The 18,014-nt window shown below is 33.6% G+C and overlaps 1 long non-coding RNA gene across 1 annotated transcript in view; it reads right to left on the bottom strand.

The window, feature by feature from the left end:
* The window catches only part of LOC116421287, a 32,448-nt gene extending 19,953 nt beyond the window's left edge, over positions 1 to 12,495 (bottom strand). The window contains exon 1 of the long non-coding RNA XR_004231594.1: positions 12,387 to 12,495. This is a non-coding gene — a long non-coding RNA (uncharacterized LOC116421287). The remainder of the gene's footprint in view (positions 1 to 12,386) is intronic.
* Positions 12,496 to 18,014: the final 5,519 nt, after the last annotated feature.

Raw genomic sequence — 18,014 nt, forward strand, 5'->3', positions numbered from 1 at the left:
AAATAGGGAAGTAGAAGGGGAAAATGTTAAGGGAAAGAGGGAGATCCAGAAAAAAGCAGGGAAATTAAAGGAACTTGTAATCAAAAGCAAAACTCTTGAAGAGGAGACAAATATTAATCACAACTGTTAATGTGAATAGAATGAAATTCCTTGTAAAATAGTACAAGATCAGAGTCATTTATAAGCTAGAATCCAACACGTTTACAAGAAATATATTTGAATATGATATTTCTACCTAACTTGAATTAGTTATTCAATGGCATACTAAACTTCCAAAAATTATTTTATAGAGATAGGGAAAAAATAATAATAATAAAATTTATTCGGAAGAACAAAATATCAAGAATATCAAGGGAAATAATGGGGGAAAATTAAAAGGAAGCAATCTAGCAATACCAGATCTAAAATTTTTATTATAAAATGTCAATCAATAAAACTATTTGGTACTGACTAAGAAATAAAGTGGCAGATCAGTGAAATTGGTTAAGCACACAAGTCAATATAATAAGCTAGTATTGAATAAACCTAGACTAATTTCTGAAATAAGAACTTAATCTTTGACAAAAACTTCTAGGAAAAATGGAAAATAGTATGGCAGAAACTAGGCATTGAGCAACTTGCTTCACTTCCTATAGCAAGATAAGGTCAAAATGCATTCATGATTTAGACATAAAGGGTGATGCCATAAACAAATTAGAGAAGCAATAATAGTTTGCCTCTCAGATATATGGAAAGGGAAAGAATTCATGACTAAACAGGAGAACAACAACATTATAAAATGCAAAATGGATAATTTTGATTACATTAAGTTAAAGTCTTTTCACAAAGCCAATGCAACAAATATTGGAAGGGAAGCAAAAAGCTAGGAAACAGTTATTATAGACAATGTTTCTAATAAAGACCTCATTTCTCAAATATGTAGAGAATGGAATCAAATGTATAAGAATAGAAATCATTCCTCAATTTATAAATGGTCTAAAGACATGAACAGGCAGTTATCAGATTGAGAAAATGAACATAATAAATATTGGAACATGTGGAAAAATTGGAACACTAATGCATTGTTGGTGGAGTTGTGAACTGATTCAACCATTCTGGGGAGAAATTTGAACTATACTGTACATAAACTTTGATCTAGCAATATCACTGCTAGGTCCATATCCCAAAGAGATTATTTAAAAAAAAAAAAAAAAAAAGTAAAAAGACCCACATGTACAAAAACTTTTTTTATGACAGCTCTTTGTGGTAGCAAACAATTAGAAATCAAGGGGATGCTCATCAATTAGGATAGTTGAATACATTGTGATATGTGAATGTAATGAAATATTACTGTTCTATAAGAAATGATGAGCAGACAGATGTCAGAAAAACTGGAGACACATGAATGGATGTTCAGAAAAGTGAATAGAATCAGGAGAACTTTGAATACAGTTAAAAAAAAAAAAACTGTGTAATGATCCATTTTGATAGGCAATTGTGTTGCTGAGAATTAAATCTAAGAATTCCAAAAGATATGATGGAAACTGGTATCCACATATCTAATTGTACCATTTTCATTTTTTTTCTTCTCTTACGATTTGTTCTCTTTTTTCTGATTCTTCTTTCACAACATGACCAATGTATAAACATTTATTATTGTACAAATCAGATTTCTATATCAGATTGAAACATACTTGGAACATAAAAATTAAAATAAGAGACTAGAACAGAATGTATTGTACTTTGTTGAAGTAAAAAGGAGAAGAGCAACAAGAATGATCTTATTTTTTAAAAAAATGCTAAAATAGAATTAAATGGGTGCAGGGAAATGATATCTTATCTAAAAGATACATGAACAGATCAAAATTGCACAGAATGGCATTGGATTTAGATTTTTAAAAGTTACAATTAACCAAGTGACAGGAGAAAAGACAGTAAAATTATAATAGTAGGGAACCTCATTTTGTTCTTTAGACACATAAATCTAAATATAAATTAACAATATAGAAGGGTAGGGAATAAATAGCATTTTAGAAAATGTTATTTCTAATGGATGGATTGGATGGGAGGATATTGAATGGGGTTAGAAAAGAGTATACCTATTTCTCAGCTTTACAAATTTAATGATTTATGTGGGCATAAAAACATGCAAATACAGAAAAGTCAAAATGGAAAATGCATTTTCAAACCATAATTCAACAAAAATTACATTCAATAAAGAAAATTCAAAACAAATTTATAATTGAGTAATTTTAAAGAATAGATTCAAAGAATAATTTATTAAAACACTTGCATTAAATATAGTGACAAAAAGGGACAAAATGAAAATTTTGGGGATGAAACCAAAGTATCACAGAGCAAAATTCAAACTTTTAAAGCTTATTAATACACGAGAGAAAAAAAAAGATAGATAATTTTGTTGTGTAACTTTTAAAAATAGATTAAAAAAACACAAATTAGAACAAATTAAACAGCAAAATAAAAATCCTGGAAGACAAAGGAGAGACTTTTTCAAAAAAACAAAACTGAAAGCAAAAATCATTGAGCTAATAAATAGCAAAAGAAAAAAAATTGTTAGCCTCTCACACAATCAGATTAAGTCATTAGGCAATTTTAAAAAAATCATCAAAAATTTAAAAAGTCAATTCATAACTAATGAAGATGAGATAAAAGTAATCATTAGAAGCAATTACATCCAATGACATGCAAATGAAACAATCTAAATGAAAGAGCAATATTTATTAAAATAACATAACATTATATTAAAAGAATGGCACTTAAAATAATCCTATCTTAGAAAAAGGAATTGAACAATTCATAAATGAACATTAAAAGAAAAAAATAAAATTGGGGCCACTTGAATATAAAAGTGAATTCTACAAAACATTAAAATACTTCCCAAAAGCCTTTGAATAAATAGTATAAGGGATCCTACCAAATTTCTTTGGACACAAATATACTCCTGACATAAAACCCAGAGAGAATCAAAATAGATTAAAAAAAAAAAAATCTACATGGGGTAGCTAGGTTGCCCAGTGGGTAGAGCACTAGCTCTGAAGTTAGGAGGAAGTACATTTCAAATCTGATCTCAGACACTTAACACTTCCTACCTGTGTAACCCTAGGCAAGTCACTAAACTCTCAATTGCCTCAGGGAAAAAAAAAGTCTTGAGTGAATTTTTTTAGTGACGATCGATACAAAAAAAAAAAAAAAATTTTTTTTTTACACTTACCAACATTTTTTTCCTCTTAATTTACTCAAATTCCTTCTTTCCTGTTAATTCTTATAAATAATTTTGTCTTGTATGTTAGTATTTTTATGCAAGAAACAAGAAAAGGATGAAAGCCATTGAATTTAGAGAACAAAAATTTTGCAGATGTAGGAAATAATGAGTATCCTAGGTTCCCTTTTCTTTTAAAAATGCTCTTCCGGTGCTTTGACAGATGTGTGATTTCACTAATGTGACTACAATTTTCACAGATTTAGGTCACAACTTTAAATCACAGAATTAAGCAATTTGAATCTTAAGAAACCTTTTTCACCACATAATCCAAACCATACCTGAAAGCAATCCCAAGTATAACATTTTCAAATGGTCATTTAGTCTTTTCTTCAAGTCCTTCAAAGACTAGGAAATTATTACTTTCTAAGGCCATACATTCTACACATGTACATCTCTGAATGTTAGAAAGATATTCTTTGCATGAAACTTAAGTTCTTCATACCCCCAATTCATCACTCACTGTTGTTTATGCTTTTGAGGCTCAAACAAGTCTATTATCTCTTATACCAGAGAGTCCTGCAAATGCTTGAATATAGCTATTATTTCCTTCTAAGTCTTCAGACTCAGTATCTCTTCCTTTCAACAAACCTACTTCTATGAACATAATCAAGGCCTTTATATCCTGGCTGACTTTCTGTGGTCACTCTCAGTTTATTAATGTTGTTAAACTGGGCTATCGAGAACAGAAATTGGAAAGCAAGTCCTTAGCAAAATTCTAAAAATATAACTGTATTGTTTTATTTAAATTTTTAATGGAATAACAGTGCAAGTATAAGATGAGAGAAATGATAAAGAACCTTCAAAGATGGATTAGATAACTTTGATAAAAATGTTTTGCTTTCATATTAGCTTGAAATAAGATGAGTTACCACCACAAAAATTATCATTGCACTGGCATTCCTCTCAGATGACTGAATTGAGAAGTCTAGCACTGTTAGTGTTGATCCACCTTTGAGATCTACTACCAGTGGATAGTTTCAAAACAGAAGTAAGCTTTGGTGGTTTCTAGAGAGATCAATGATGTATAATTGTTACTTCTACTTTGATTAGTATTAAAATGTAAAAGATATACAATAGAATCACATATATTTCTAGGTATTTAATCTTCAGGAATTATATTTTAAAGTACTTCAATTCAACACTAATCATGCATTGTAGTCAGAGAACTGAGCTAGAAGACTTGAAACAATGTTTAAAGAAATCATCTATGACTTCATAAAGCATCCTCTAGAAAGAAGAGTTGACATGTCACAGAGCTATAAAATAAAATACATGCTAAATGTTTTAGAATAAAAAAAATTCACACTTGTAATAGGTCTTAAGAACTTAATGCTAACAGATGAGTTCAGGGAAGTCTTTATCAATAAAGTTAATTTGGGAAGGTAACAGTCATAAGAAAGAATAAAGGCTGAATGAAGGCTGGGAGTCTAGAAGCAAGTATGTGTGTAGGGAATATGGCATAGAATGTGAATAGAATAGAAAAGAGTGAATAGAATAGAAAAGAGTGAATAGAATAGAAAAGAGTGAATAGAAGAATAGAAAAGAGTGAATAGAAGAATAGAAAAGAGTGAATAATAGAATAGAAAATATAATTTCGTTATTGCACAGTAAATCACGAGGATATATATAAAATAAAGCTGGAAAAGCAAGATTATGACAGATTATTAAGGTTAATGCCAATGTTAAGCAAATGAATCTGAACTCTACTTGGTAGAAAATAGAAAGTCAGTGAAAATTTTTGTGTAAAGATGTGGTAAAGTAAAAAATTTAAAGAAAATCAGTCTGGAAGAAATAGAAGGCCTGGAGTAGGGATGGAAAGAGTTGAGACAGGGAGTTATGCTAGGAGACTACAATAATAACAACAATTTTGCATATGTTGTTTTAAAGTTTACAAAGTTTTTTTTTTTTTTTTTAAACATCTCATTTTATAGCAATTTTGTAAGAAAAATGTTAGGATTTGCATTTTACACATAAGGAAATTGAGGGTAAGTGATTTTTTTTTTTTTTTTAGGTAGAGTTAGTAAGGTATGGTTCTCAACAATATACCAAAACATTTCCCAACACACAAAAAGTCAGCTATTAAAAGCCTATGTTTTCGCTAAGTATAAAATGGAAGATTCTGTTGAGAGGGAGATCATACGAGTAAAACTAGAATGACTTAGTAATTAAATGTGAGAAGGGAGGAAAAAAGAGACAAAGACAATATCAAAAATTCAAAGAGGGAGACTAAAGATAGTATCACTGAGTGGAAGAAACAAATTTAGGGTAAAAGTAATTCAGTTTTGGAGCAATTTCATAAGATTCTTCATTGGCAGAAACATTGCTGTGTGTTTGAGGGAGTAGAGTTGCTAAATACTTCAGAGATATTCAAGAGAATGAATATTGAGAAAGTCCACTGGGTTTGGTGGTTATAAATTGAGCGGTAACCATTGAGAGGATAATTTCAGATCTTTGGGAATTAGAATCAGTTTTAAAAGGGATAAGGAGGCAAAATAAGAAAGTAGAAAAATGGATATAAACAACTTTTTAAAAATTGGTAAAGGGGAGAGAGAAATATAGTATCATAGATAGGATAGAAATGTCAAGGGATATTTAAAGATTGACCTGATTATGTTTGTAGAGGATAAGAAGTCAGTGGAGTAAGAGATTTAAAAAAAAAAATGTATGAGACAGAGGTGATGATTGCTTCAGCATAGTCCTAGATGAAATGGCATCAAGGGCACAAGTAGAAAGACTAATCTGAGTGAGAAATAGACATTTTTCTTCCTATCTAACCAGAGGGAAAAAGTATAATGTGTGATAGTGCTGAGTTCAGATAGGTTCTATCCCAGTGAAGCAGGAAGCTTCATTTGCTTATAAAATTGGCACTTGGAAGTATGTTACAGAGCTGGAGGAGAGAGGAAAGAATCTGGAGGACAAATTGAACCAAGATGATGCAAATTTAATAGTATAAAAAGAAGACTCTGAAGTCTTCCTTTTTTGGTCAAGGGCCCAAATCAGATTAGACAGTAGGAATTTGTAGGATTTTATGATCTACAGACTTTGTTAAAATGTCATTGAAATGTGGTTCTACTACATACTATCCCACCTCACCATCTATCCAATTGTAAGTAACGAAAATACTAGCTAACTTCCACTTTAAGGGGCAGATATCTAATATTATGGTCTAATTAACTAAATCCTTTTAGTTCTTTCAAAGTGGCAGAATATTTAGCATGAGGAGCAGGAACTTCCTTAGAATAAGTAAGGCAAATTGAAATGATGTCACCAAAGAAGAAAAGAGGGGGCAGGATTATGAAGGAAACTATTTTTGGCCAATCTTCCTGCTGGTTAGATTCGAGAGAACAAAACCATCCCATTTAACTATCCATAACTAAACACATTAGACTGAAAAGACCAACTCCAAAGGCAGTTGTCTGTTCAGGAAAAAAAATAATAAATTGGCATTAAGCATTTAAGATTTTGATGGTCATGTTTTTACTTCATAAATATTAAAGGAGAGTCAAAGCTTCTAACTACCCAACTGGTGTAAATGATGGCGATCAATCACAGAGAAGCAGATGAGGCTGCCTATGAGGAGGTTAGAAAGGATCAATATGGTTCCCTAGCAACAGATCTGCATGCCTAGAGTTCCTGTGGCCACCAGGGACTATTCAATCTCTGACCTAACCCACTAAATCAAGACAGTATTTTCTTCTCTATTTCAGTAGTGCAAACTCAGAACACATTTCCAAAGACCAAATGTTGCATATTTATCAAATAAATTTAGGATAAAAATGAATGTCTGGAAGAAATGCTAATTAAGTAATATTTGTGACTAGATGATATCCAACCTGCACAGTATTTTACGATGATATTGAAGGTAAAGAAATTCTGACTATTGCTCAACAAAGTCTAACCATTGGCATTGTTTTCTTTCTTTCTTTTTTTTTTTTTTTTTTTGTGGGCCTGGAATCAGAATTTCAATTTTTTCTTTTTTGTTGTAATATGGGAGCCACCTGCCAGTAGCTGTTGGAGGTCTAATTCAGACCTGTAGAATGGATCTTGTAATTCTTGTGCTTCTTATGCCCCATGTTCAACCGCCATAATGTAATGTCTGGACTAGCTCTCTGGAGGATCGCTGGACAAGCCTAAGTCTTAGGTGGAAGAGTGATGAAAACAGGAGAGCCACTGGGAGGATCTCTGTTTCTGTCTCCATTTTCTGTGTCTCCTCTGTGTCCGAGTTTGAGATCTCCTCTACTGTGTTCTCAGCCTTTAAATACCTCAGTCTGATTACATCATTACATCACACTATGTATATGCCAACTAGAGTGATTACATTATTATATCACACCAAGTATATGTGAACTAGAGAACCATTATCATCAATCACACTGAGTAAATACCCTGCTGTAAGTACCCTTGCTTCAAGTATACCTTACCCAGAGGCCCTCTACATCTATATGATGAGATAGTTACAGGATTTCAAAATCTGCAGAAATCATTAGATTCCCCGACACATGAAGTAATAGAAAATAGATTGCTTTTGTACTATCTTTTGGCTGCTAAAGGAGGTGTATGTATGATTGTTATTTATATACCCTCTTTCTAGGATTTATGGACATGTGTAATTCCTCATGTTGATTCCTATTGTTTGTTACATCATTACTAGCCTGTGTTATATTACTATATGCTTGTGTAATATCTCCCATGCTAATGGATTTATGTATACCTGTTTCAAGTAAGACTCTTCAGCCCAGAGGAAACCTGCTAACAATTAAAAAAAAAAAAAAACCTTTCTTTCCCCCATTTTAAAAGGGTTAATTTTTCCCCTTCATCTTCTCACAAGAGGCAAAAATCGAACAAACTTTTGTAACAAATTTACATAATGAAACAATTAAATCCACATATTACATGCCTATTTTTTGGTAGGAAAAAAAAAAATCAGACTGAAATACAACATAATTTTGTGTTGGAATCCTTACAAAGTGTTAAGTCATTAGAGCTGATAGACAATAATTATCTAATTTAGCATGGTTCAATATGATTGATCTGATCTTACAAGGAAATGTTATGGGCCAGAAGAAACAAGGTACTAAGTGAAACTGATAGAAACAATGATTGTGTTCACACCTTTAGAGAGCTCATATAAGCAAGAAGCTCTTAGGGCCAGAGAGCACTCTGGGAGGAAACCATAATCCACTCTCGGATCCCACAATCCCACTCTTGGAGAAGGAGCATAAATAGAGCTTCAGTGAGCCAGTCGAATGAGTTCAGAGAGAGAAGCCCTTTCTCGGAGGTGCAACCAGATTCACATCATCTCACACCATTGTGGTGACTGGGCTCTTGCACTTCCCCCACTGATACCAAGCTGGTCTGAAAGGCTCTCCAGAAAGCTGCCCAGCCCCAGGCAAGGAGACAAGAGATTCATTTCATCTTCCACCTTTGTGCTGGCTGGAGTCTGAAGAAAGCAGAAGCAAAGGACAAAGCTGCAAGAGCTCTTAGAACCAAGGAGAGAGAGAGGCCTCTAAGAAAGCTAACTGAGCTATATTGAAGGACAATAAAAGATCTGAACTTTTAGCACCTGGTTGCATTTGGATGATTATTACTTTTAACTGAAACTAAGGCTGCCTCCAGAAAACCTCCCCAAGAAACCTGCTCTCAGAGAGAACCATTATATTTTAAAGAAAAAGAATACCACAATTTTGTTGAGTTTTTCTTTAAAAATCAGATGAAGTATTTTTTCCTTGGATAAATAATGAGTGGAATAAAATGTGAGCCTATTAGGACCTTACCAAAAGTTATAGCAATTTTCTTATTGCCTTTTTCCATTAAACCTTCTTTTTTTCATAATATTCTGTTCAAGGAGAGCAAAAATTCAAACTGCAGACTCTAGACTGATTATATGGCAAGGGCCTTTCACTGTACTTCTGTATATATGATTATAACTTATGCATACATCTCCAACAAAACCATCAATTGGGGAAAACAGTAAATTTTTCTATATCCCTTTGAAACTTTAAGCCATAGGAACAGATGTCCTTCATGGTCATAATTCAATCCCTTCTTTTTACAAATAGGCAAATCTAGGTCTAGAGGGATTAAGTGGTGTTTGTAAGTGGCTGAGTCGGGATCTTAACCTAGATACATGGACGCCAAATCCAGCACTCTTTCTGCTGCCTTCCCTGACAAGTATAACTAGTTTATTTCCTTCAATATTTCTTCCAAGATAAGTAACCAAGTCATAGAAAAGCTAAGTTCAATTCAATATGATATTCAGTGGAAAGTTCTGCCCTATGAAAAGGTCTAAAGTTCAAAGACAATTAAAAGATACTCTCACTCCCAAAATCTCTTCTCCAACTAAGCCTAAAATTTCTACTCTTACAAGTCACATTTTTTGGTTTAAAATATCATGACTCTAAGTTCCTATTTAACTTGGAAATTATTTCTGATAAAGAATGATAATAGCACAATATCACCATATATTAGTGCTTTCAGGAGGATTAGGATGTTAGAGATTATAGCAAATCTATAATCTAGAGAATTTCTCAGGATTAAGGGGGTAACAAATCCAATGTACTTTGTTTAGTACAAAGTGTGGAGTACTGTGTTCAATTTGGGGGTCATTTTAAGAAACATATTGATGATCTGAAAGCAAACAGAAGAAAACTTAGTGATAAATGGCTTCAACTCTCTGGCACGTGAAGATTGACCTAGAGATTAGAGATTTAACCTGAAGAAAATGTCATGAGGTTATTGAGGGTGTGATAGCAATCATAATATATTTAATAGTTCATCATATGAAAGAAGGATTAGACCTGTTCTGCTTGGTCTCAGAAGTCAGAACTAGGAGCAATTATATTGAAATGGGAGACTTCGTCTAGACATAAGTAAAAATGAAGCACAAATAACAAGACCCCTCAAGTTACACAAAATGGGATAGACTACCTTAGAAGTACAATGGCAGTTAAAGGGGAGTTTGTCTTATATGTTCCCTTTAGATATAATTATTTTAGAGTACATCTCTAGGTACATGGGCATTGTACATGGGCATTCATAACCTCTTTTTATCTCCTTTACCTGAAAGGTCTTTTGGCATTCTTTTCCAAAATTTTTAGCAAGGTCAAAATATAATATCTACCTAGGCTCAGACCCCAGGGCTAACTGTAGATTAGCAAATAAGGAATTCTCTGTCCCCTACTTTGGCACATAATATTGCCTTTCAGTCCTATGGCTGAACAATTGTAAATGCAGCATGACAAGGCATTAATAATGGTCATATTTTGAGAACTGTGAATATAATGGATAGAAATCTGACTATAAGATAAAGATGTGGAAAGGATTCTTGCTCTATGAACAAAAACCTTGGAATGAATGTGAACTTCTATTATGACCTTGGAGAAACTCATTTTGTCTCTATGGACCTCAATTTTATAAATGAAGAGGTGGGGTCTAGATGGTTTCAAAAGTCTTTTCAAGATCTGGAGTTACTATATCATGTTTCTGCTCAATTCTTACATAATTCTGACATATATTAGTATGAAAATATGAGCGAGACTCAAAGGCGAGTGTTCCAGACAGCTCTATAAGATTCTGTAAGGCATAGATAAGCTGTTGATTCACATTGGTGAAAGAAAACTCCAAATATGAAAATTCCAATCTTGATAAAAAGCACATCTGTTACCCCTCAAAAAAAAAAAAAAGGTAAAAGTGATTAGATATTGATCATATAGCCCAGGAATGGGGTAGGTTTGAGATCTCTAGAAACTTGTCAGCTCCTTTTCAACTCCATTTTCCTTGTCAAAAAATGCAACTGAAGCTTGTTAGATTATAAACTCCTCCAGGATGCAAAAATTGTGTATTGAAAAAAAATTTATATAATAAATTAGGGTCAAATTTATAAATATAAACCACATTTTGTGTCTCAAATATGTTAATAAAGTCTCTAAACATCATCCTGTATGCTTCAAGACATAGAAAAAAGTTTAAGAAATGGTCCCTTCCCTCAAGAAACTTGCAGTAAATCCAGAACAAGATAATTATAGAAAAAATACACACCAAACTAAGAAGTTGTTGTTAAGTATGCAAAAGGAATTTGAAAAGGAGAGATAGCCACAAGAGCTAGAGAAGTTGGAATTTTATCTTGTTTCTAAGAAAATAATCTGGGATTTAGTTCATTAGAGTTGGAATTTAAACCCTTCAAGATGTGAAAAATGGTGCCTTATGCAACTCTCCAACTGCTCTCCCAATGCCTTTTCTTTGACTGTCCCCTAACCTTGGAAAGTTCTCTCTCCTCACCTTCACCACTTATTTTTTCTTGTCTTTACTCAAATGTCAGTTCAAATACTACCTTTATCAGTAAACCTATCCTCCTTCCAGAGCAGCTAGTGACCTCACCTCCAAGATTACCTTTCATCTACTGTGTATCTAATGCATACCTATTCTTTTAAATGAGGTCTCCCCCATTAAAATGCAAACTTCTTGAAGGCATGGATTGTTTTTGCTTTTCCATCCTCAGAATTTGGCCCTTTACTAGATTCATAGATGTTTAGTAAATGCTTGTTTATTCACCTACCACAACTAATCTGTAGTAAGGGCTACACTATAGGCTATTGTTCTTTTCAGTATACCACACTGCACCAGTGGAAGAGGAGGCAATCTAGGGTATGTGGAAAGGGGAAAAAACAAACAAACAAAAAAAATAACCATGAACAAAATCAAATAAGATACAAATAAACGTGGCCTGTGATAGCAGCTTGTTGGATTAGTATAAAGTCTATATTGTGGGTAGTGAAAGATAAGGTAAGATGAGTAGAATCTGATTCTATAGCACTTCAATTACATCAGGACTCTGTGTTTGTTCCTTTGTTTATAAATATATACATAGGAACAGCTGAGAGCATGAAGACACACTCAGAAGGTATTTTCTAGATTATGACTCGTCTTGATCTTTGACAATGAATTATCATTATTATCAAAGTCCTCCAATATTCAAAACCTCAGCTCCCAGAAGAACCCAGCACAAAAGATATTTTTTAAAAAAATGGGGACTCAACATAAGGAAATATGGAAACACAGAGGGGAAGTGATCCAGGTGTATGAGATGTCTTAAGTCACATTCACTTCTGCCATAAAGAATACTCACTTAGTTCTTTGAGTCTTCTTCTAAGACAAACAGTGCTGGAACTACAGTATAAGAAGCCAGTCAAGTATAAACACCAAGTAAGAGGAGCTAACTCTCCTTTTTTTTAATCTGTTGCCTATAGGCACCCTTCTAAGGAGAGAGTTTATTGTTCTAATTAAAGCTATAGGCAGCAGCTGCTGCTTCCAAGCCCTTACATTTCAACTAACAAACTAAAGGTGGTGATCTCTCTCACATTTAGTATCACTGAAAAGGTTCATAAAAATGCGAAGTGCTATAGCTATTTTGAAGTAACATGCTGTGCCCAAATGGCTATTATTAAAAAAATATTTTTAATTATTCATGCTGTGGGGAAAAATAGAATATTGTCTTCTAGATTTGTGAAGATACCTCCCATTATTCCTATGTAAAGGTAGTGTATTGAACATTACATCTTTAAATATTTTAATCCAATAATCAGTTTTATTGAATTTTTTCTTTTTCTGATTCTTTTGAATATAATTTTTTTCTATTTTCTACATTACTACCTTGCTATGCAGAATAAGAGAATTAGGTGGTACAGTATTTAGCATTTTGAACTTCGAAAAAGGAAGATCTGAATTCAAAGCCAGTGTCAGACTCTAGTTATAGGACTGGGCAAGTTACCTAACTTCTGTCTGCCTCAGTTTCATTATATGAAAAATGAAGATGATATTTGTAATGTGCTATAAAAATTTTAGATCATAACTTTTTTCCTTTAAAAATTCTTTGTTGTATAAGGTAAAAGAAGAAGAGGGATAAAAGAGAAATTTAGATGACATGAAAACAAAATATATCACTAAATTTTATTTTAAGGATCATATTCTCTTCTAAATTGATCTCATATCATTTAAAATTACATTTTTTTTTCAATCAGCAAAAAAGTTTTTCTTCTTTCCCTATTACTCCAACTTTACCTCACTTGAGAAGGAAATGAAAAACAATTACTTTTAAAATATGTATAGTCAAGCAAAACACACTTTTGTGTATTCTTCTCTACTTTGACCAGTTCAGGTGAGAGTGATGATAAAGTTTCAGGTGGTCCTTATCTCATCCCTTAATGATAGCTGATGAAGATAGGATTCAGTAGAACATGTATTTTCTTTCCATATTGGAACTTACCCTTATTTCCAGTCTTGCTGGGCAAATTACTTTTGGCCATAAGCATATATTCTTTGTTTTCTGGAATACTATATTCCATTTTCTCTGGATGTAATAGGGCTCATTAGTCATGTGGAATGCTGACTGTGGCTCTTTAGCACTTGAGTTCTGTCTGCTCACAATTGTGGGTTTTCCTCCCTTACTTTGAGACTGGATTTTGACTATGATATTCCTGAGAGATTTCATTTTGGCACTTTTTCAGGATATAAGTGGTGGATTCTTCCAATTTTTACTTTGTCCTTTTATTCTAAAAGATTTGGGTAGTTTTCTTTAAAGTTTCTTGAAATATGGGTTCTAGGCTCTTTTTCTTTCATCACGCCATTCAGATAATCCAATGATTCATAATTTTTTTTTCCTATTCTATTTTTCAGACCAGTTTTTTTGCTCTGAGGTTCTTTATATTTTCTTTTTTCTTTCATTCTTTTGATTTTGTTTTAATATTTCTTGGCTTTCATTGGCTTCTAGTTAGTTCACTATAATGTTTAAGGCTTTTGTTGTTTGAGCAAGGTTTTGTTCCTCCTATGCCAAGCTGTTAGTTCCCTTTTCAATTTTTTATAACTGTAATTTCTTTTCTAATTTTTCTCTAGCACTCTCATTTCATTTGTAAAAATAATTTGAACTCTTACATAATTCTTGCCTCATCTCTTCCAGGAATTCTTATTAAATTTATGCCCAAACAATACTTTTTCTTTGAAGTTTTGATGGTAAAGGTTTTGGAGTTGTTTTCTTCTAAGTGTGATGAGCATCTCTGTCATCATAACAGATTTCTATAGTGGGAAATTTTTTTATGATTTCCTCATCTTTTCAGTCTGTTTCCTGACTTGAGACTTCATGTTACATCTGTTCTCTGTACATTTTTTGAGGGAAGCTTTGGGATCATCTTTTTTACTGTTTCATTACGCTATTGGGTATTGAGATATTTCAGGATCTTGGGGATCACTCAAGTTAAGGACTTGCAAACTTTGAAAGATTCCAAAATGTTCTGATATAGGGCAAAGCCTCCTTGCTGCTCCCCTACTCTGAGCTCTTCAATTTCCTTACTTGGATTAGAGTCTGAGCAACAGTAGGTTGTATTCAGCCACTTAGACAATTTGGTTCAGAGTGACAACTGAGACTCTCCTTTGGTCTGAAATTCCTGCCCAAGGTCCCTGTTTGCAGGCTTCAGATTGAGATAGAAAGAAGATTTGAGACTCAGCTTTGCTCCCGGAAAGTAAGTCACACAAGTGCTATTTAATTTCGAATATGTTCTTAGGGTCTGTGACTACTCATGTCTGAATGCTACCCCTGAGCACATCACCTCCTTAATTTATCCTGAATCTGTAACCCAGAACTGGATAGTAAATGATATAGCTGACAAATGACACCTACTCCTGTCATAATGCTATGCTGTATGTCTGGTAATTCTGCTTGCTCTGGTGGACATATTATCTCTGTGCTAGAATATTCTGCATGGGGTCTTCCTGGCCAACTTTATTTTAAGTGTTCACAGATATCTCTATCTCCTTATATTGAACTGGGCTGGAAAAGTGACTTGTGGATGTTTCTTGGGTTTCCCCATCAAGATTCTGTTGGGTTCAGCTTCTAAATCTGAAGGGTTTATGTATGTGTGTGTGTGTGTGGGGGGGGGGGGACCATGATGGGTTTCAATCTATTGCTTTCTGTTACTCCATTATCTTAGTTCTGTCTCCCAATCACAGACTATTTTAACAAAAATACAAACAAACAAACAAACAAACAAAATCCTTCTACTAGAAAAGAAGGACCCTGGAGAAAACTTATTAAATCCTTGGAGATAGAATAGTTGCTCTTTTTCTGCCTGAAATAAGGCTGGTAAATGTAATTCACAATCAAATTAGGGCATTCCATTAACTCCCACACATTTCTAGTGTACCTCAGTTACCTGCTAAGCTACTGTCCAAGAGTCTGCCAAGTAACCTGTGAAATTACACCTTGTAGCAGCAGAGATCACAGCTCAGAGATGCACTATTTTTCAGAACTGTGAGTGACCTCAAGGGGCCCCACCTTGGTCTGAAACAGAATCATATTTTATTGTAGATTCTAAATTGTCAATATTGCAGAAACCCGGACTGGTTAGATGAGGAACCTGGCAGAGACTGTACACAAAATCACTAAGGAAGTCAGTTTAATGGCATTGAGCATGAGTCTAGGCCTGCCCCTATTTGGTTTAAAAGAAAAACAGACGTATCTGTCACAGGTTTTCCCTTAATGTGACGAAATCTCTGATTTAAAACACAAAGGTAAAAATAAATGCTAGGAAGGATCAGTTCATTTCAATTAGTTTTATGATCATTAACAAATGTTTGCCTTTATTTTTCTACAGGTTGTTTAAAATGGATGTATCTAGTTAGGAACAGGAATAGCACCTAATAAGAAAGAGTTTTCAGCTCTTCATTAGAAGAAAGTCTTTAATAAAGTCCCTTACGAAAACTATTTACAAAGACTTGGCATGTTATTTAGAATGAAAGCAAAACATTCAGGGAACTATTTGGCAACTCCTTCAAATAGAACTTTGTCAGTCACCAAATACTGGGGATACAAAGAAAACAAAAGTCAGTCCCTATCCTCAAGTAGTTCATAAGGTAATGGGGTAGACAATAAGTAAGAAATTATGCACAAGTAAGCTATATACAAAATAATTAGAAAGTAATTGAGAGAGAAAGGTATTAAAATTAAAAGAGACTGGAAAAGTCTTCCTGTGGAAATGGGATTTTAACTAAGTCTTAGAGGAAGCCAAAGGAGGCACTAGGATGAAGTTAAGATGGAGAGCATTCCAGGTATGGGGGATAATCAAAGAAAATGCCTGAAGCATTTGAGGAATATCAAGAAGGTCAAAGTCACAGGAGCGAGGACTTTTTTGTTTGGGGAATGTAACATTTAAGAAACCTGAAGAGATAGTCCTGAGGGTGCAGGTTATGAAAAGCTTTGAAATTATCAGAAGCTTAGTGAATATATGCATGTGTATTGGTATGATATAACTCAGACTTATGCTTTATGAAAATCACTCTAATAGCTGAATGAAGGATGCAAGTAGGGAGACACTTGAGTCTGGCAGACTCACCATCAGGCTGTTACAATAATCTAGGCATGAGGTGATGAGGATCTTTAAAATTGTGTGACAGTGGAGAAGGAGAGATAGTGGCTTATTGAACAATGAAAGTGAAATTGATAACCTTGACTATAAATTGTTTATGGGAGGTGAGAGATAACAAGTAGTTAAGGAAGACGCCTAAATTATAAGCCTGAGGGATATGGAAGCCCTTGTTACCCTCTACACTGATAGGGATGTTAATGGACAAGGGGAGAGGTTTGGGGAAAAGATAATTAGTTTTGGACTGTGTTTAAGGTATGTCCTGGAAATTTAGTTCAGAAAAGGAGGTGGAGATATGGGAGATTTAAAATTAACATAAAAGCTATAGAAAGATATTAGGTCCATGTTGTAATGCTATTTGGGATAGAAATTTAATCAAGTCTGACTTTAAGAAAGTATACATTCTGATAATACTTCTCTAGTATATACCTACTTATCCCACTCAGGTGTGGGGATCACTTCAATTGAAGGAATTGTCTGTTCCTTTATAATTTAGTAGTTATCTTAAAGGACACACAGCTATTAAGTGACAGAAACAAGATTAAAATCCAGGATATCAAGATTCAGATCTTTTTGACTAAACAGATAAAACTCAATAGTCAATAATTTCCTTTAAAAATGAAAATTTTACTCAAAATAATGACAATAACTCATGATTTATAAAGCACTGTAAGGTTTACAAAATACTTTCTTCATACAATTTTACAAGGATCAGGAACACAATTTCCATTTCACAGATGATTTGTTTTTACAAATCAAATTTGTAGCTAGAAGAGGTTAGTTTAGGGTTTTGCCCAAGTTCATATATCTAGTAAAAGTTGGGGCCAATACTGAAACAATTAGTCTATTTGATTGTTTTGCCTATACCTTCTTGCTTAGATGTTTTTCTTAAGTATGAAGACAAAATTGATAGAGAATGCTTTTTTTTTTTTTTTTTTTTTTTTTGGTGTCATATGAAATAGGACCCTGCTTAGGAATGGATGGAATTCTGGCTGTCTTCTTTTACAAGAGTTGAATTCATTATACCTATCTACATACAATGGGAATGTACCAGTCTGTGCAGGACAGCTCATGGACACTCTCATTGGCCACATGGCCTGTTGACTGTTACCTGATTAACCATGCCATTCTGTCCTCTTGCAGGTGGCCATCACAAGTATATCATGTTGATATTAGAGAACTGGTGAAGAAAAACCTTTTATTTATTCATATTTCATGTTTTAAAATAAAACTCATATTCAAGGGAGAGACAGAGAGACAGACAGAGACAGAGGTATAGAGACAGACAGAGAGACAGAAACAGAGAGAGACACACATAGAAAGAGACAGAGAAGAAGGAAGGG

The sequence above is a fragment of the Sarcophilus harrisii genome, chromosome 1 (assembly GCF_902635505.1).
Source record: "Sarcophilus harrisii chromosome 1, mSarHar1.11, whole genome shotgun sequence".
Taxonomy (NCBI): Eukaryota; Metazoa; Chordata; class Mammalia; order Dasyuromorphia; family Dasyuridae; genus Sarcophilus; species Sarcophilus harrisii.